Here is a 20,331-nt window from a genome sequence, read left to right on the forward strand (position 1 = left end):
TTCCATTCGAAATGTAATTCCAGATTTTTATTGAATTCAACTGCCATGGTGTGATTCCAACCCATATCCCCAACACATTACCTGGGTCTCTGGATTACATATCCAGTGACAATACCACTACGTTACCACCTCCCCTATTAAAGGTGAAGATATTGCAGTTGGGAAGGTATCGTTAGGGAAGATAATTCTAATAGAACAAGCCTAAGAGATTTGTTGAGGGACAAGTGGAGTTTTGGGTTATAATTTTAGACAAATTATATTTGTGAATGCTTCTGTTCTTAAGACGGCAAAGGCATGGAGTAAAGTTTTTTTTTCCAGTGGATCAGATGTGAGGTCTAAAAATGCTCTGTTGAGTTTGGGGTGGCATGGTGGCACCACGGATAGCATTGCTGCCTCACAGTGCCAGGGACCCAGGTTCAATTCCTGGCATGGGTCATTGTCTGTGAGTAGTCTGCATTTTCTCCCCATATCAGTGTGGGTTTTCTCTGGGTGCTCTGGTTTCCTCCACAGTCCAAAAGAGGCGCATTGGCCATGCTAAATTTTCCCTCAGCGTATCTGAACAGATGCCAGAGTGTGGCGACTGAGGGATATTCACAGTAATTCACTGCAGTGTTAATGTAAACCTACTTGTGGCATGAATAAATAAAATTTAAAAAATTGATATTGTACACCTCAGATTGGTTATTCAAGAGGTTAAGGGAGTCAGAGCTGGAATCAAATTGATGTTTCCTAAGCATTTAAGAATGGCAACAAACTCTGAAGATACAAATGACTGATGATATTGAGAAATACTGGTTCTGGGAATCAAAGCGCTTCCCATAGATTCCTAAGGGTCAAGAATGCATCGTCAAGCACCTGCGGGCAGATGATACTAAAAGTTTTTGAAGGTCTCAGCTTTTATTTAAATTCAAAGTGTACATGGCTACATTCACAACATGGTTACAACCACCTATGCAACATTCCAAACTCTCAGCGTCATTTTGTAAAATATGGAAGTTATTAAAGTCAATGTTACGCCAAATGCCCAAGAATAAAATTAGCACTGTGACATGGACGTTGATTTAATCCCTTGGCAAAATTCCTTAATTTCTTTACAGCAAGGGATTTAATCATGTGGCACAGTTCGATAAAACCAAGGACAAAGATTAATGGGTTAATTTTTCACATAAAAGAGACTTTCTTAAGATGGTTGGATCTACTCCCCCGCCGCGGTGGTTCTTCTAATCCACTGCTGTAAATTTTCAGAATGACTGGCAGAACCTTTGGTCCTGTCCAATAGATAAGGTGTAACAAGGAAAAAAACTGCAGGGAGGGCAGCTAAACTCAGACCTAGGAACTGTGGCTCAGTATACTGTCCAGAGGAAGGGGCAGAGGGCAGGTGGATGGAGTGTAATAGAAATGTGACAGTAACGTAAAAACATAGAAACTAGAAGCAGGAGTAGGCCGTTCGGCCCTTCAAGCCTGCTCCACCATTCATTTTGATCATGGCTGATCATCAAATTCAATATCCTAATCCCCATTTCCCTATCATATGCATTGATACCTTTAGCCCCAAGAACTAGATCTAATTCCTTCTTGAAAGCACTCAACATGTTGACTGCAACTACTTTCTGTGGTAATAAATTCCACACATTCAGCACCCTTTGGGTGAAGAAATTTCTCACCTCAGTTCTAACAGGTTTACCCCTTACTCTCAAACTATGACCCCTCGTTCTGGACTCCCCCACCATCCGGAACATTTTTTCTGAACCTACCCTGTCTAACCCTGTTACAATTTCATAAGTTTCTACAAGATTCCCTCTCACTCTTCTAAACTCCAGTGAATACAATCCTAACTGATTTAATCTTTCTTCATATGACAGACCTGTCATCCCAGGAATCAGCCTGGTAAACCTTTGCTGTACTCTCTCTATAGCAAGGACATCCTTCCTCAGATAAGGACACTAAAATTACACACAATACTCCAGATTTGGCCTCATCAATGTCCTATGTAATTGCAATGAAACATTCCTATTTCTATACTCAAATCCTCTTGATATGAAGGCCAACATACCATTTGTCTTTTTTACTGCCTGCTGGACTTGTGCGTTTACTTTCAGCAACTGATGCATGAGGACACCAAGACCTTGCTGAGTATCAACCTCTGTCCATTTACACCCATTCAAATAATAATAACAGAGAACATTATAATTAGGGGGACAGATAAATCTTCTGCAGCCAAGAATGAGAATCCTGAAGGGTATGTTGCCAACCTGGTGTACGGGTAAGCAATATCTCATGGCAGCTGAGGGGGGTGGGGACTGGGAATGGGAGAGGCTAAATCCAGTTGTCATAACCCCTGTTGGATTAAATCACTTAGATAGGAACAGGGAGGAGATCCTGATGAAAGAGTATCAAGAGTTGGGCTCTAAATTTAAAAAGCAGGATGCTGAGGGTAATAATCTCTGGCATGTGCAAATTGGCATGGACACAGAAAGATCAAAAGAATTAACATGTAGTTAACGGGCTGATGTAGAAAGGGGGTAGCACAGTGGCACAATGGTTAGAACTGCAGCCTCACAGCGCAAGGGACCTGGGTTCAATTCCTGGCTTGGGTCACTGTCTGTGCAAAGTTTGCACATTCTCCTAATGTCAGCATGGGGTTTTCTCTGGGTGCTCTGGTTTCCTCCCACAGTCCAAAGACGTGCAGGTTAAGTTGATTGGCCATGGCAAATTGCCCCTTAGTGTCAGGGGTTAACAGGATAAATAAGTGGGGTGATGGGGATTGTGATCAGTGCAGACTTGATGGGTCAAATGGCCTCTGTCTGCACTGTAGGGATTCTATGATTCCTTTTCATGAGATATTCACATTCTGGAACAGGGAGGAGCATTCCCAATGATATGAGCTCTACTTGAATTGGATAAGACCCATGACCTATGGAGTATAAATAGAGCAGCGGCAAAAAAAGCTTTAAATTAGTGAGATTGAGGGAGATGTCTTCTAGAAACGCAAGCAGTCTAAATGTAAACAAAGCAACGTAGGAGATCATAGGAGAGAATGAAGTAAGACAAGACATTGATAGGGAGTGAATAAATTGAGTGTCTAAAAAGATTACTTAATAGAAAATGAAAAGCACTCTTATTAAAATTAGTTAAATTTATGTACAGCAATGCACATAGTGTCTGTAAAAATACTGGGGAGCTGGAGGCAATTATCCCTTGTGAGGAAACAGACATAACAGTGATTACCGAGACATTGTAACAGCAAAGGTTGGACTGGGAATTAAACATTGTAGAGTAACTGATTTATAAAAGAAAGAGAGAGAAAAGGGGAAACTGGAGTAGTTTTACTTATTTGGGATAACTTAATGGGAGTAGAGAAAAGGGATACAGCCTTCAGCAAGCCAAAAACAGAATCCATATGGAAATAGATAAAAGGAGTAAAGGATAAATCAAACGAACAGATGTAATCTACAGACCACCTATAGTGGAAGGGAAGTGAAACATGATATATGCAGACAATTTAGGGAACTGAGTAAAAAAAAATGATAACCTATTGGGATTTCAACCACCTTGATATGATTTGACAGAAGAGGGAGGTAAGAGGCACAAGGGAATGGTGTTCCTACAATGTGTACAGAGTTCCTTTCCAACCCAATATAAGGAAAGATGGGGTGGAGGAACAAAGGGATCTGAGAGTACAAATACATAAATCACTGAATGTTGGACACAGGTTAGCAAGGCCATTTAAAAGCAAACCATGGATTCAGCTTTATTCTAAAGGGAAACAATTGTTATGAAGGGAAGTTATGCTAAACGTATATCAAATCTTGGTTAGTTCAAGGGTACAGCATGCAGTTCTAGTTGCCACATGATAAAAAAGTTATAGAGGTACTGGAGAGAATTTTAACATGCCAGAAATGTGTGGATATTCATATCAGGAAAGGGCTGACAACTAAGGTTTAGATTTCCATGTCACCACCCACATTGGAATGGAGATGGGCATGAATTAAAAGTGGCAGCTAGGGTTTAATTCTGGGTTTCCTGTTCTCATTCCTGCCTGTGGGATTTTTATGACCCCAGGATAGGTGAGCAAGTGGTGAGTCCAAATTCAGCAATCCCACCCTTGCTACTCCATTGCAGGGTATGCATTTTAGCATCCCTGCTATTTTCATGAAGTCAGGCTTGTTTTGTTAGGAAATGTGGTGGACAATGGCTCAAATGAGTCATGAACCTTGGAGGAGGGTTGTTGCAGAGGCAGAAAATATTTGACAGGTAAGTTTGAAAGCAATTTCAACTAGATACTGTTTGAAAAGTTGAACATTAATTTAAAGTAGTCATTGATCATAAGGCTCTGTCCTTAAAAGGTAAGTAATTATTAAATTGACCAGCATGTTGAAAGTGTTTGCATGTATGAGAGTACTTTATACAGTGGATAAAACAATTCCCTACATTCAACAATATTTAGAATTTGACATTAACCTGTCCTCTGGTAGTTTCGTCTCCTCATTGATTTAAAATCCAAAGATTTGTTCAGCCTTTGAAGCATTCTTCCAAAGTTCAGTGGGCAGAACTCATGAATGTTCTAATAACACTGACAAATCTTTGAATTGTTCAGAAAATTGTTAAGAGGCTTAATCCTATGAAATGTGCATTTAGCATATAAACAGGCTTTCTAAAACCCCCTTCAAAGACACATAATCCTCTCAGAGCTCATGAAACTGTCATTCAAAAAGCACATAATACCCTCCACAGGTATAAAAACAACTGTCACAGAACTAAATTCATTAGGGGCAAAATGCCAATGCCCAGAGGTCACCTTGGCACTGTGTCAAGGGGGCAGGGCCTATTGGGGCAGGACAAGTGGTAGGGGTTTGGGGCCCTACTGCCACTCTGCAGACAAGGTTGGTGGGGTAAGGAGGGAGGCCAATGATCAGGGTGGGCCAGGCTGCGGGGAGGGAGGGAGGAGGAGCTTTTGATACTGAGTCAGGAATGGGGGGGGGGTTCCCATATTGTGGGGGGGTGGGTGTGGGAGCCGGGAGATCTGGGTAGGCCGGGGACGGGAGGGAGTTCAGGACTAGCCCAGGAATGGCTGGGGGGGCCAGCAATTCGGGGATAGTGGGGCTGGCTAACAATCGGGAGATTAGCAGTGCAGGGCCAGCAATTGAGCTGGCCAGTAACCAGGAAGCCAATGGTGCAAGGCCACTGCTCATGCACTGACCTCGACGCTGAGAGTTTGGCACATGTGCAGTGGCCTACTCAGCGCTATGCTGTCAGCCTCTCCAGCGGGAATAGGCCACACCCACTGATTTCTAATGATGTACACACTGGTGGCCTCTCCACTGCAGACCTCTGCAGTGGCCTCTGCAAATTCGACACTTATAATTTTTTGGGGAGAATTCCAGCCTTAGTTTTTCTTTTTTCTTTCCTTTTTACTGACACTATTGAGATGCTTTCTTATCTTTTAGATCTTAGTTCTGACAAAGGGCTACCTCCAAAATGTTAACTTTTCTCTTTCCAGGTATTGACTGGTGTCTGCTTGCTTGAATTTCTGTTTTTGTTTCACTGTGGAATATGACATGTTTCTATTCCCCGGATGTGTCATGTGAGTTTGCCAATTAGTTCTGATCTAATTTTGTGCAGGCCTACCATGGGCTGAGAAAGCCAAAACACATTTCAACCCTTAAGGCTATCAGAGAGAAATGACTCGAATCCCAGTAATCTCGACTGGCTTCGATCTCAGGTCCTGAAGAAAGAGACCGATCCACGCTCTACCTGTTTCTCCCTTGCTAAATAATTCAATTGTGTAATAGTAGTGCACCAATTCCTAACTATAACTGACTCTCTTAATTATAATATTTAATACATGGATTTGCTTGCTAAATAATTGCAGACTGTATAATAAATACAAGTTTTCTCTCTCTCTGGGGCAAAATTCTGATCTAACTCTGAATATTGGATCAGGGTGATCGAGAAATTTTCAAGATGAAACTGGATAGCATAGTCCTGATTTTAACTCAGGTTACAAATTAGAAAAGCAAGGGTGTTTGTGGCAACTTCAAAGCAACCCTGCCCTCCCTGCCCCCACTACCACCCCAGCCTGAGGCTTGGCCCATTTTAACTCTCGGACTTCTTCTGATTGTCCCTGGTCATTTTCCCATCAGAAACTGATGGAAAGTTGAGGCTGTCCGGCAAGGGGAGTGCATCACCGGCCGGCAGGATGCTTGCGCCAAAAAGTGCAATCGCCAGCACTCCGGTTATTCAGGAAGAGAAGTTTATGATGAGGCCTCATAATCAGTGATGATGGGAACATGGGGCAGGAAAGGCTTACTTTTCCTTGTAGGGCCCAGAGGAATGCTCCTGCCTTTTGCATGCCTTAGCCTCACAAGCTAACAGGAAGCAACTCAGATGAAAAAGATACTTACCCCTTTGTACTTCAATTTGCCTTACTTCTCCTGCTGATAAGTTGAGCTACCCAAAATGCTACAATTGCTCCCTGTTCAGGCTCATAGTTAAAATTACAGTTAGGCTGTGGATGGAAGAGAAGCCCTTTCTGACTCAGTGTTTCAAGATGGACATTCAACCAGCATGCTTTGGAAAGATGGGAACAGTGTTGAAGTTGGGGGGGGAGGGACGAAGTGGTGGGAATATTCATTTTAAAATCAAATCCTGCTGGGTTGCTGCAAAGCAGTAAAACCTAGTGCTATCAGGAAGCAAGAAAAGGAGATATCCACATCAATGAAACCTTGACAAGATTACACAGTACTCAACAGGCCTCCTCAATAAACAATTCTTGTCAGGAATCATTGTCAGTTGAGATTTCCATGGCCTACCCACTGTTACTGCGGTCGTCCCATAATGAAATGTAGTGAAAGGAATTTTAAGTAAAATCATGGAGACTTTAAGTTTTAAACAAAAACAAGATGTCAGTCGTCGTGACTTAAAGCTATCGTAGACAGGTCAACAAGGCCTTTGGCAATGTAACATCCTGTCCAGCATTGAAAGGAAAAGATATAAGGAAACTGTTGAGGTAACCTTGTGATTGCAGATAGAAAGGAGTGCTGGAGTCAAGAAGAAGGCAACCTGAACAATGGTGAAGAAAGAGCTGCAGTCAATGAAGAGACAAACCAACCGATCATCCAAAGGACAGAGCTGCAGTCAAAAGGATCACTGCTGGAATGATTACATGGTCATGTACTTAGAACAGATCTGGCCATTGCATCACTAGAGTTTTTTATTACTAGAGTACTCTGCATTGGCAGGTAAACTAAAGGAAGCATTGTGCTGCCATTTAAAATTTTAAACTTTTTTTTCAAACTTCTTCCTTTAATAAACAATCTGGTTTAATTTGGCATGTTCAAGAAAGGACCTTATATTCGTAACTTTACACATGGACTGAGCTCACAAAGAGGCTTCTAAAGCTGTCTTTTATTTGTTTAAAATACACATGATGAACTGTCAAGATGGTGCCAAGTAGGCATGGCCAAGTTTTCGGAAAGATCCAAATTGAATAACCATAATTCAGGAGCACCCCTTTGAATAGAGGGACCAAGATGAATGTTATCTGCAGAATTCACAGCTGCCATTGCTCAAAGCTTTCTCAAAACACAGAGTAAATGGACCGCTAGACTTTGATTCAACATGAGTTAAGTGTGAAAGGCCATCACCTAGCTCCTAGTGTATATCAATGGCCTTCACCTTAAGGCATTCAGTAATTGACTACATGACTGAAACTGGCTTCCAATATGAGGTGTTTTATTATACCAAGATTCAGAGGAGACATGGGCAGGGTGCAGTAGAGCACTGACAACTAAAGTAAAGCAAAGTTTATTTATTAGTGTCACAAGTAGGGTTACATTCACACTGCAATGAAGATACTGTGAAAATCCCCTAATCACCACACTCCGGCACCTGTTCGGGTATACTGAGAGAGAATTTAGCACAGCAAATGCACCTAACCAGCACATCTTTGGACTGTGGGAGGAAACCGGAGCACCTGGAGGAAACCCACGCAGATAAAAGGAGAACATGCACACTCCGCACAGACAGTGACCCAAGTCAGGAATTGAACCCAAGTCCCTGGCGCTGCGAGGCAGCAGTGCTAACCACTGTGCCACCATACTATGAAACGAGCTGCAACTCATCAAGCAGCCAAAGTACATAAGCTATTTCAGTTTCAAAGTTCACCTGTGAGCCAGTGTCCTGGATATTCAACTACAAGAAACCTCATGATCTGTTGTGAATCTTTTGTTTTACAAGGTCCTAACTTCAACTTCAAACCATCAAATCTATTCAAGAAACCAGATGCCTTTCAGATGGAAGTTCAGAAATTGTAAAGCAAATACTGAATCTGTAACCTGTAAAAGTGCACTATCTTTGTATCCAATTTTTGTGTGTGTATGACTGTGTGTGTGTATATATGTGTGTGTGTGTGTGTGTGTGAGTGGGTGAGCGTGAGAAGCACATGACACTAGATAAATCGGGGTACCTTCTTTATTTTAAATTCAGAAAAACTTGCTGCTGAGTTAATTAATTAATTAGAATACACATTCCAAGAATAAGTAAAAACATCAACAAACTGTGCAGAAAAGCCTACGAGGAGAAACACCAAACATATCTAAAAATGGGCCATCACCTGGTGAAGCTATAACACAGGACTAGATGCATAATTAACAGCATAAAGCAGCATGCGATAGGCAGAGCTAAGTGATCCCACACAAAACAGATCAGATCTAAATTCTGCAGTCCTGCCACATCCAGTTATGAATGGTGGTGGACAATTAAACTCACTGGGGGAGGAGATTCCATAAACAACCCCATCCTCAGCGATGGAGGAGCCCAGCACAACAGTGCAAAATATAAGGCTGAGGTACTTAAAACAATCTTCAGCTGAGTGGATGTTCCATCTCGACCGCCTGTTAAGGTCTCCAGTATCATGGATGTCAGTCTTCACTCAATTCACTCCACATGATACGATGAAATGGCTGAAGGCACTGAACACAGCAAAGGTTATGGGTCCTGACACTATTCCAGCAACAGTACTGAAGACCTGCGCTCCAGAATTTGCCGTGCCCCTGGCCAAGAAAATTGCCCAGATACGTCCTGTACACAAGTAACAAGGCGAATTCAGCCTAGCCGATTACCACCCCATCAGTCTATTCCTGATCATCAGTAAAGTGGTCAAAAGTGGTCAACAGTGTTATCAAGTAGCACTTGCTCAGCAACAACCTGCTCACAGACACTCAATTTGGTTCTGCCAGGGTCAATCAGCTTATGACCTCATTAAAGCCTTGGTTCAAACATCATTCCTTCACTGTTGCTGGATCAAAATCCTGGGATTCTCTCACTAACAGCACTATGGGAGTACCTATACCTTAGGGACTGCAATGATTCAAGAAGGCAGTTCATCATCACCTTTCCAAGGACAATTAGACAATTAGCACTATGGGAGTACCTACACCCCAGGGACTGCAGTGACTCAACAAGGCAGTTCATCACCACCTTTCCAAGGACAACCAGCAACATCCTGTAAATTGATAAAAAAAGCCTCTTACCATACAAAACATACTGATTACAGGTTGTAAGAAAGCAAATATATCCTGTCTGTGACAAATTTAAGAGCTTTTGGTGATTCATTAATGACCTCCTTTGTAATTTTCAGGTCAAAATGAACTAGGATGCCTGAGAATAGACAGTAAAGCTCACAGCTCTGATCACGAGAGCATCTTTGCACATTTAAAGGAGGATGCTATCAGATTCTGATGGATATATTTCCAGCTTGCTCAAAAGAACAAATTAATATCTCAACCGGCACTGCCACTAATGACATGACGCTGTGATTGAACTACTTTGGAAAAACTGTCCAATGTAATAGTTAGGTTTACAAACATATCTGCACCATCACACCTGCTGTCACAATCTATGCTGAGAGTTGAAGTTTCTGAATGCACCAATTATCTGGTGAAGTCAAGTATGTCACCTCTCGCTGTAAAGGAGGGTAAGCAGCTGCCAGGAGGTGGGTGGAGAACACCCCGCTGCAGCCTGACCTGAGTGACACCCTCTGCTGCTGATACTCTTATTCCACCCAAAAGCAGGCACTCCCTTTGTGGCATCAATGGAGCTATAACAGGGAGAAAGACAGCAGAGCAATTACCAGGATTGGCTCTGGAAACCTAGAAAGCAGCAGAAATAAAAAGAAAATTAAGAAAACCAATTCACAAATGATCATTAGCCGTAAAATGAATACTTCTACAAAAGAATTTAGAACAAACTTTCACTGGCAGTTGTTCCTCAGCTACCCCTATGAGGCTGATGGAAGCCTGGCTCTGTATCGGGTTGATTGGAAAATTATTGGGAGGCATTATCTCAGCATTTAATTTAAATATTTTATCCTCCCAGCCCATCAGAAATGTATGTCCATAGGTTTGAGGTGAGAGGGGAGAGATACAAAAGGGTCCAGAGGGGCAATTTTTTCACTCAGAGGCTGGTCAGTCCCTGGAACGAGCTGTCAGAAGCAGTTGTAGAGGCAGGTACAATTTTGTTTTTTAAAAAGCATTTGGACAGTTACATGGGTAAGATGGGTACAGAGGGATATGGGCCAAATGTGGGCAATTGGGACTAGCTTAGTGGTAAAATCTGGGCAGCATAGATAAGTTGGGTTAAAGGCCCTCTCTCCGTGCTATAGACATCTATGACTCTATTCAGGAGTGGCATAATGGGCATAAATGCTGATCAAAAATGTGAGATTGTTCACTTTGGCAGGAAGAATAATAAAGCAGAGTATTGTTTAAACTGGGGGAGACGGTAGAACACTGCAGAACAGAGGGATCTGGATGATTTTGTACTTGAACCCCCAAAAAATAATCAGCATGCAATCAGATCAACCATGACCGAGGGGTAGGCTTGAGGGATTGAATGGCTTAATCATACTCCTAATTTGTTTGTCGGAACTGCAAGTAATTCAAATGGCATTCGGAATGTTAGTCTTTATTACATGGAGGATGGAGTATAAAATAAATCTTGCTGCAACTGTAGTACTGTGTACAGCTTTTTGGTCACCTTACTTAAGGAGGGATATACTTGAATTGGAGTCCATCCTGCAAAGGTTCACATGGCTAATTCCTGGGATGAAGGGATTGTCCTATCAGCAAAGGTTATGATCATTGGCGTTAGAACAATGAAAGGTGATTTTATTGAAATAGAGAAGACATTCTGAGGGGACTTAACAAGGTAGATGTTGAGAAGGAGTTTCACCTCATGGGGTCACATTTTCAAAGAAGGGGTCTCCCATTTAAGACTGCAATGAGGAGAAACATCTTCTCTCATGAGGCCACTGATATGCCCAGTCCAAAGACGTGCGGGAGAGGTGGATTGGCCATGTTAAATTGCCCCTTTGTGTCAGGGGGATGAGCTAGGGAAAATGCATGGCATTATAGGGATAGGGCCTGGGTGGGATTGTGGTTAGTATAGACTCGATGGGCTGGACAGCCTCCTTCTGCCCTGTATGACTCTCTGGTGTTTGAAATTGTCTTTCCCAGTGAGCAGTGAAAATTGGGTCACCGATTATGTTCAAGGTTGAGTCAGGCAAATTTTTATTGACAAGAAAATCAAGGTTTATGGGGGACAGGCAAGAGAGCAGACTTAAGGCTACATCAGATCAGCCATGATCTTACTGAGTGGTAGAGCAGGTTTGAAGGGTTGAATGGTCAAATCTTGCTCTTAGTTTTTCTGTTTTATGTTCTTATTGAAATTGGCCCCAAAAAATCTGATAGTAAATGAACAATTCCATTTTGTTTCCGCACTCTAGCCTCAATAAACAAATGCCCTAGATTAACTGCAATGACTAAAAAATAGCTTAAATTAATTTCAACATGTACAGAGAAAACATCAGGACTCACACCACAACTGGAATTCTCCCACAAAAATTCTAAGTGCTAATTCGCCTAACAAGTGGACTAAATCCCACATTTTTTGCAGTGCAATTTTCAAAATGAATCTCCCACACTCCAGGCATCATTGAGCGTCTAGCATGAATCAGGCTGAAAATCAGTAGGTGGGGCCTATTCCCACCCAGGAGGCCGACAGCACAGTGCTGAGTGAGCTACTGCGCATGCGCCGATCTGTTACATAAGAACATAAGAAATAGGAGCAGGAGTAGGCCATCTAGCCCTTCGAGCCTGCCCCGCCATTCAATAAGATCATGGCTGATCTGAAGTGGATCAGTTCCACTTACCTGCCTGCTCCCCATAACCCTTAATCCCCTTATCAATCAGAAACCTATCTATCTGTGACTTAAACATATTCAATGAGGTAGCCTCCACCACTTCAATGGGCAGAGAATTCCAGAGATTCACCACCCTCTGAGAGAAGAAGTTCCTCCTCAACTTTGTTCTAAACTGCTCCCCCGCCGCCTTATTTTGAGACTGTGCCCTCTAGTTCTGGTTTCCTTTCTAAGTGGAAACAATCTCTCTGCCTCTACCCTATCTAGCCCCTTTATTATCTTATATGTCTCTATAAGATCCTCCCTCAGCCTTCTAAACTCCAACGAGTACAGGCCCAATCTACTCAATCTCTCCTCATAATCTAACCCCCTCATCTCCGGTATCAGTCTGGTGAACCTTCTCTGTACTCCCTCCAAGGCTAACATATCTTTTCACAAATATGGGGACCAAAATTGCACACAGTACTCCAGTTGCAGCCTCACCAGTGCCTTGTACAGTTGCAGCAAGACCTCCCTGCTTTTATATTCAATCCCCCTCGCTATAAAGGCCAACATTCCATTCGCCTTCATGATCACCTGCTGCACTTGCAGACTGGGTTTTTGCGACTTGTGTACAAGGACCCCCAGGTCCCTCTGCACCGTAGCATTATAGCAGAGATCGGGGCATGCGCAATAGCCCCGCACTGCTGCTCTCTCAATCGCTGGCCAGCCCAATCACTGACCAGCCCCACTACCCTGCAACCCTGCAAGGCTGCCTTGCTGATCCCCCACTTCCTGATCGCTGGCCTCCTGGACATGTCTAGGTCAGCACTGACACCCCCATGCCTCAATCTCCCCCACACCCCAGCCCCCAACCCGGACCACCCACCCCCCACCCCAAATCCTTGAAGTCCCAACCCCCCCCAACTCCAACGCCTGTTCCAATCAGCCCTTCCATCCCTCTATCACCAAATGACAGCGGGACCCCTGCCACCACCGATCTCTGCCACTGATATACCCCCACCCCACAGGCCCTGCCCCACAATAGGCTATGCCCCCTCTGGCCCTACCCACTTGGCACTGCCTGATGCCCGGTTGACAGTGCAAAGGTGCCCCCAAGGCATTGCACTTTGCTCCTTAGGAGTGCTGGGGGGGGCTAGGCTGACACTATCAAGCTGACAATGCCCAGGGGGCATCTCACCCTTATCCCTGACCTTCTGGAGGACCTCTGTGCCTCTTTTCACTCCAGTGGGATCAGGTCGCCAGCTCACCAGTCGTGGAGAGGTGTTGTAAACCCCACTGGAGTGAAACACTCCTGGCGGGGGTGGGGAGGCTAGCTGGCCCAGAGACGTCAGTCCCGGGTCCGCTAATAAGATTCAATTGCCGATTAGTATATTTTAATCTGTTCTGCGCTGGTTTCTGGCACAGAGCTGATGATGCCAGAAATCCAGTGATCGGAGAGATGCAGAAACCATGGTGCCCAGCATGAAGCTCACTATACAGCCTCTGCTTATATCTCACAGCCCGCTGTGCTGCTGTAGCCGGAGAATTGCCCAACACCTACCCCTGCACAAGTCCACATCCTGTTCTGCTCCCATTCTGTCTTCCATCTAGTTTTGGATATGGGACAATAAGTTGCCTCTTCAGGTGAATTTTTTTTTAATTCATTCACCGAAAATGAGCATCACTGGCTGGTCAGCATCTATTGTCCATCCCCAGGTGGCCTTGAAGGGCAGTTGTGAGTCAACCATATTGTTGTGGCTCTGGATTCACATGTAGGCCAGACCAGGTAAGAATGGCAGATTTCATCCCCTGAAGGACATTCATGAACCAGGTGGACGTTCATGACAATTAACAATGGTTTCATGGCCATCAGTAGATTTTTAATTCCAGATTTTTTTTTATTGAATTCAAATTCTACCATCTGCCGTGGTGAGATTGGAACCCGGGTCCCCAGAACATTAGCTGAGTTTCTGGATTAAGAATCTAGCGATAATACCACGAGGCCATCGCCTCCGCCATGCATGCGTTGACGCATCCCCACACACTAAGCTTAATTAAAACCATCATTTGATAATGCAGCAATATTTGTGTTAACAGCTGGTATGCTGAGGTCTGGTGCTGTTGTATGAATCCCTCTGTATGAATCATTGTCAACTTCCGTCAGTCAACCAGCTCGGGCGCTAATATTTCACACACCAGCTGTGCTCCTGCACCTGCTACTGCACAATCCGCATTGTGAGAATAAATACAGAGACACCTGATTGTGCGCGCAATGAAAGCTGAAATGCTAAATTCAGTTAAATAAATAAATACTTACAAATAAATAAGCTGACTCACTTCATTTTATCTGAAGCAGATCATAGTCAATGACGTTTCTACATATAATTCACCTCTGAGCAAACACAAATTCCAATAGTGACTGATGGAGACACTGGTGGAGTGTTCTTCATTCAGAAAGAGATGTAGAAATGCCAGTGCTTAAATGTTCCTGCAGTTATTCTGCCCCTGTCCACTGGGGAAATTAGTAATATTTTTATAGTTTTGCACCAAGCAGAAAATAGAAGAAATCTTCCCTCAAAGCAGCATTGTCTGAATTTTCCAATGATTACTCAAAATGTGCTGCTTTTTAAGTTCAGAAGAAGTTGTCTTCATATGGATTATTGGGAATGCAAGAGTCAGCAACTTTCAGCTAAAATATTGACTATAAGTTATGGACAAAGTCTCAGAGTCCTTTACAAACAGCAAAAAGTCATTATCATTGAAGAGCAGATTACCAGATAAATCTTTGTTAAGATACAGAAAGAATAGAAACACTAGGTTCAACTTTTCCCAAGCCCAAACATCAAGTCAGAGGCAGCCCTCGGGTCAATGGAAGATAGAGTCCTATGGCGCCCCCCCCCCGACTGTGGAGGGGTAGACAAGCAGTACAGCCACTGAGTCAGGCACTTATGCTCCTCCAGGCCCCAGAGAAACAAAGAGGAACTCAGCTGAGGGGTTCTTTTGTCAGACTGCCACCCCTTGCAGGTCACAGCATGCATGTTGCATGCTCCATCTATCTCAGGCCATGGAAATTGTAGGGCCTGAATGGCCATTTGAAATGCTCCTACCACCTGACTCTGACCACCCAATAGGAGGCATTGGTGAAGATTGCTGTGGCTGTCAACAAGGCATAGGATCATTGGCCATCATTTTTAGGGTGTTACTATCCTGTTTCCATCATGCGGGAGGTCTCAAAAGTCACCCCACCATTTTTCAACTAAACTACAAGTTGGGATATAAGGAAGGGCAGGTGACAGAAGTGTTAGTGAGCGATTAGTTTGGGACCAGTGACCATAATTCCATTAGTTTCAAGATAGCTATGGACAACACTAGGTCTAGTCCAAAAGTTAAAATTCTGAATTGGAGCAAGGCCAATTTTGATGGTATTAGACAGGAACTTGCCTAATATTATCAAGTTGATTGGAGGAGTCTGTTGGCAGGCAAAGGGACTGCTGGTAAGTGGGAGGTTTTCAGAAGTGTGTTAATAGGGTAAGTGCATTCCTTTTAGAGTGAAGGTCTAGGCTAGTAGAAGTAGGAAACCTTGGATGAGTCGGGATACCAAGGCCTTGGTCAAGAAGAAGAAGGAGACATATGCGTAGGCAGCTGGGATCAAGTGGAGCCCTTGAAGAGTATAGAGGGTGTATGAGTAGAGTTAAGAGAGATATCAGGAGGACAAAAAGGGGATATTAGATTGCTTTGGCAGGTAAGGCAAAGGAGAAACTAAAGAGCTTCAACAAATACATAAAGGGCAAAAGAGTAACTAGGGAGAGAATAGGGCCTCTTAAGGATTAACAAGTTCATCTATGTGCAGATCCACAAGAGATGGGTGAGATCCTAAATGAATTTTTCTCATCAGTAGTTACTGCTGAGAAAGACATGGATGTTAGGGAACTTGGGGAAACAAATAATGATGTCTTGAGGAGTGTACATATTACAGAGAAGGAGGTGCTGGAAATCTTAAAATGCATCAAGGTAGGTAAATCCCCAGGACATGATGAAGTGTATCTCAGGAAGTTGTGGGAGGCTATGGAGGAAATTGCAAGTCCCCTAGAAGATATATCTGAATCATCAATGGCCACAGGTGAGGTGCCTGAAGAATGTATGATGGCAAATGTTGTGCCGTTGTTTAAGAAGGGCTGCAGGGAAAAGACTGGGAACTAGGCAGGTGAGCCTAACATCTGAAGTGGGTAAGTTGTTAGAAGGTATTCTGAGAAACAGGATTTACAGGCATTTAGACAGGCAACGGCTGATTAGGAACAGTCAGCATGGTTTTGTGAGTGGAAAATCATGTCTCACAAATTTGACTGAGTTTTTTGAAGGGATAACCAAGAAAGTAGATGAGGGCAGTGCAGTTGATGTTGTCTACATGGACTTTAGCAAGGCCTTTGACAAGGTACTGCTTAGTAGATTGTTGCACAAGATTAAATCTCACAGGATCAAGGGTGAGGTAGCCAATTGGCTTGATGACAGAAGTCAGGGGATGGTCGATAAGAGTAGTTTATCAAACTGGCGGCCTGTGACCAGTGGTGTGCCTCAGGGATCAGTGCTGGGTTCACTGTTATTTGTCATTTATATTAAGGATTTGGATGAGAATTTAGGATGCATGGTTAGTAAGTCTGCAGATGACACCAAGATCAGTGGCATAGTGGATAGTGAAGAAGGTTATCTGGGATTGTAATAGGATCTTGATCAATTTGGTCAGTCGGCTGATGAATAGCAGGTGGAGATCAATTTAGATAAATGCGAAGCAATGCATTTTGGTAGACTGAACCAGACAGGACTTACTCAGTTAATGGTACGGTGTTGGGGAGTGTTATAGAATAAAGAGATCTAAGTATACATGTTCATAGCTCCTTAAAGTGGAGTCACAGGTGGACAGGGTGGTGAAGAACGTTTTTGGCATGCTTGGTTTCATTGGTCGTAACAGTGAATACAGGAATTGGGACGTGTTGTTAAAGTTGTACAAGACATTAGTAAGGGGAGACTTGGAATACTGTGTACAATTCTGGTCACGCTAATATAAAAAGGATATTATTAAACTAGACAGAGTGCAGAAAAGATGTACTACGAATCTACTGGGACACGATGGTTTGAGTTATAAGAAGAGACTGGATAGACTGGGACTTTTTTCCTTGGAGTATTGAAGGCTTAGGGGTAATCTTATCAAGATCTATAAAATAATGAGGGGTATAGATAAGGTTAACATCTTTTCCCAAAGGTAGGTGAGAGGGGAGAGATACAAAAGGGACCAGAGGGGTAATTTTTTCACACTGAGGGTAGTGAGTATCTAGAACAATCTGCCAGAAGTAGTAGTAAAGGCGGGTACAATTTTGATTTTTTAAAAGCATTTTGACAGTTATACGGACAAGGGACATGAGCCAAATTTGAATTAACTTACTGGTAAAAACTGGGCGGTGTGGACAAGTTGAGCTGAAGGGCCTGTTTCCATGTTGCAAACTTCTATGACTCACAGGCCTAGACATTTACCGATAAGCTGTCAGAGACTGATTAAACCAAATAACCTCATTAAAATGATAATCTCACTCACATTTCTAATAAGTGATTAGCTGTTTAAGATTTTCAGCCAACAGACATTTAGGATAACAGAAAAGGCTGTGTAAACAGTGAGATAATGAGATTAACATATAAATGTTATACAGGTATTTCAAATGGACAGCTATTAGCAATAAGGACAGAGAAGAGTAAATGCTAATGTTAAACTGAATCCCAGATACAACAACATTTTACTGTGACACACTGCAGCTTAAAATTGAACTGAGCATGTCCATTGACACAATTAATCCAGAATTTGATGGAAGGCAGCCACTTACAGGATTCGGTTATAAGTTATTACTGAATTGGAGTTTAGTTGATAATGCTAAAGTAATTATTTTGAGCAGAAGATTGGACTGCGACAATAATACTTCATCCTGAAGGCACCATTTCCAGCAATCCATCACTCTCTTGGTGTAGTTGTAACTCCAGACTCTGGGAAGACTTCAGTCCACCACACTGTGATGCAGAAGACAAGAGTGCTACCTAGGTGAACAAGTTTGGCAGTATAAGATGTGGGGGCTGGGGGAAGAAAATGAAATGGAAGAAGGAGTGGAAATGAGGAGGATGAAGGAAAAGGGGGAATGAGGATGGGTGAAGGGGACAGGAAGGAAGCAGTGAGGATGACCATAAGACCACAAAGCCATAAGATGTAGGAGCAGAAGTAGGCCATTCGGCCCATCAAGTCTGCTCCACCATTCAATGAGATCATGGCTGATCTGATATAATCCTCAACTCTACATTCTCACCTTACCCCCATGACTCTTGATTCCCTGACTGATTAAAACGTTGTCTATCTCAGCCTTGAAGATACTTAACCACCCAGCCGCTATAGCTCTGTGAGGTAAAGAATTCTACAAATTCTCTCTGAGAGAAGAAATTGCTCCTCATCTCTGTCTTAAAGGATGGGATGAAAGGAAGTAGAAGTAATGTTGTTGTGGTGGATGGGACTAACCGGGTAGTAAACAGGAGCTGTCTTTTGAGATGGGGAAGGTGCCAAGCGGAACTTTCACTTTGCCGGGAAGAAATTGTGAACAATGGTTTGGTGATGGGAAGGTGGGGTGGGGGGGGGGGGGAGGTGGGGGGGGAGGCGGGGGTAACTGTGACCAGTGCTTTCAAGATGAGAGGTGCCAATTTGATTTGGAGAAGCAGGATAAGATATGAACGGGTACTGTACCTCTCTCTGTGAGCTAGGTCCAAGGGCGATAGACTACTTCTGGAAGCGTGGCAGGATAAGAGAATGATTCTGCTGAAAAGCTAAGCTGTCACTTTGTTTTTCTTCCCTTTCTCATTAAAAATCCATTAATTGTGAATTATAAAATAGCACAACAATTCTCAGAACCTACAGTGTTTAACACCAACTTTTCCCAGGGAAAGATGCCTGGAGGATCTGCCTAGAAATGCAACACAAGTTGACACAAGAACAGAAAAGTGGTGGGGGAGGGTCAGTGGGGTATCACATTTGGAAGTAATATGTAAACTTCTACAGCCTGAATGATCTTCGGTCAATAAAACTGGATTGACATCTCCTATTTGTTATTTTCTTAATGTCTTTCCTTTTCAAATCACTGATTATTTGTAGCTGAGTGAATTTTTTCACTGTTATTTTAATGAACTGGATGTTACGATAAAATGTAGCTGAAGTCCCTTTTTAGATACTTTCAAAGTACTGGATAAAATACCATATAAAATGTCAAAACATAACATTACTGGATGGAAGCAGACCCTCAGACGATCCCCCACCAGCCGTCACCTCTTTCCATCCCAGAAACTACACTTTGAGCTTTTTACGCATGCATTCACCTTTCACCGATCCTGAAGAATACTTTCTTTAAAATAGTGTTGGGTATAACAGTAGCTTACATTACTCTACATGTAATTAAATGGTCAGCTGACCCACTGCCTGCCCAATGAGAACAGTTAAAATCAAGTTCTAAGTGTGAGAAGGTTAGTCGGTGTCACTTGATGGAACTATTGATGACTCCTTCCATTACTTCACCGATGAATGAGAGGAGGCTTATAGGGCAGTTAATGGCTTGTTCTTTTTTTCTTGTGCATGGGTCATTGTTGAGGGAACTTCCAGATTGTTGGGAACTTGCTGGTATCACAGTTGTACTGGACCAAATTGGCTAGGAAAGTGACCAGCTCAGGTGTACATACCTTCAGCAGGATAGGTGGGATGTTACTGAGACCACAACTGTGATGATGCCAAGACCAGACAAACAGCTTTGCACAGATAAAGCTTAACCTCCTGTTAATAATGCAAATGGCAGAATTGCCAGGAACTCCTTCCTCCTCCAACTGTTGTTCTGTATCCAATGCATGCCTCCCAGTATAATAAGATTGTGTAGGATTCGGCAGATACCTCTGTTTAGGGATCTCTCTGAACTGTCCAAATGCCTGAACTCCTGGATGGGATTTTCTAGTCTCGAATGCCCCGAAACTGGAAAATCTTGCCCGAGGTCAATGAACCTTCCCATGGTTCGTCTAGCGCCGCCTCCTACTTCCGTGGTAGGCGTGATAGTAAAACTTGTCCCTCTGAGTCACCAGTCCTATGG

At 43.1% G+C, this 20,331-nt stretch overlaps 1 protein-coding gene across 3 annotated transcripts in view; it reads right to left on the reverse strand.

Moving 5' to 3' along the window:
• The window catches only part of mmp16a (matrix metallopeptidase 16a (membrane-inserted)), a 220,893-nt gene that overhangs the window by 158,104 nt on the left and 42,458 nt on the right, over positions 1-20,331 (reverse strand). The window lies entirely within an intron of this gene.

The sequence above is a fragment of the Carcharhinus amblyrhynchos genome, chromosome 8 (assembly GCF_965287045.1).
Source record: "Carcharhinus amblyrhynchos chromosome 8, sCarAmb.v2.hapA, whole genome shotgun sequence".
NCBI classification, from domain to species: domain Eukaryota; kingdom Metazoa; phylum Chordata; class Chondrichthyes; order Carcharhiniformes; family Carcharhinidae; genus Carcharhinus; species Carcharhinus amblyrhynchos.